This window comes from Ochotona princeps, chromosome 29 (genome assembly GCF_030435755.1).
Source record: "Ochotona princeps isolate mOchPri1 chromosome 29, mOchPri1.hap1, whole genome shotgun sequence".
Classification (NCBI taxonomy): Eukaryota; Metazoa; Chordata; class Mammalia; order Lagomorpha; family Ochotonidae; genus Ochotona; species Ochotona princeps.
Window position 1 is genome coordinate 16,525,054 of NC_080860.1, and position 1,121 is coordinate 16,526,174.

The following is a 1,121-nucleotide window of genomic DNA, read 5'->3' on the forward strand; positions in this document are numbered from 1 at the left end:
GGTCTATCCTCCATCTGTGTTCTGATTGGTCCAGCAGGAAGGGCGGGGTTTTTACCGCCATCTTTGCAGAGGGCATGCAGGGCTCCTTCCGCCTTCACAGTGAGGGCGGGACGTGCCCGGTGCCTCGTGCTCACCCAGTGCCGGTACCGGGAGGGGCGGCCCGCGGCGGCGACTGCGAACCCGGAACGGGAGGGAGGCCGGGGATCACGTGGCTTTAGGGACCGTCTCCTAATTCCACACCAGCACTGCGGGTGTTTCCAGGGACTGCCTCGTTGTGATCCTGCACAGCCTGCAGATACTAGGGTTGACTCCCGGGGTTTCAAATAGGAGTCGGGGTGCGCATTTCACCCCCCGACCTTGAACCAAAAGCTTAAAATGCGTAACGAGCGTCCCGGGCACCAGGCGGAAGGCCTGAACTGGCTGCCCTGGAGGTTATTGCAAACACACAGCGCTCAGCATCACTTGGCTAATGTTAAATTAGTTTATTCGTTCATTTACTTATTTATTTAGCCAAGGTAGGCACTGTAGCTCCAGGGGGTAGCGTAACCTGGATCTGAGCACAGGGTCAGGCTTGTCTCCAAGGGATTCCCAATTCCCACCCATTCCTGGATTCATTCCCGCTGCCCACAGGCTGCGCCCCCTCCCCACTGAGTTCCCAACGGTTGATGAACACACGTCGTGACCACTTCCCAGGAGGGAAGCGGAGGGGCTCTGATGCCTGCCAACCCCCTACCTCCCAGGGTGGTCCCCATGCCCCCATCCCCACATTCCGAGCACCCCAATAGAGTGCAATATGTGGATTCAAATCCTGATTTCCCCGCATGCAGAGTCTGTGTCCCCAGGCTGCAGGGAGGGGGCAGGCTGTTGGGGAGTCCAGTGTGTGCAGTTGTACCCCCAGGTACAAAGGAATGAAGTGAGGCTCGAGCAGTGGTGTTCTTGCCTGTGGCCACCCAGCCCTCGATTTGAACCGCGCGGGGGCGGGAGAACCCCCAAAATAACCCTTCCGGTGAGGTCCCCCGCACCTGCTGGATCCTGCGAGCCTGGCAGAGGGGCTTCGGCGCGCAGGGGGAATTTGCAGACGCTCCCTGCCGGCGGGGCTCGTCTGTCCGTCCTGTCCTTCA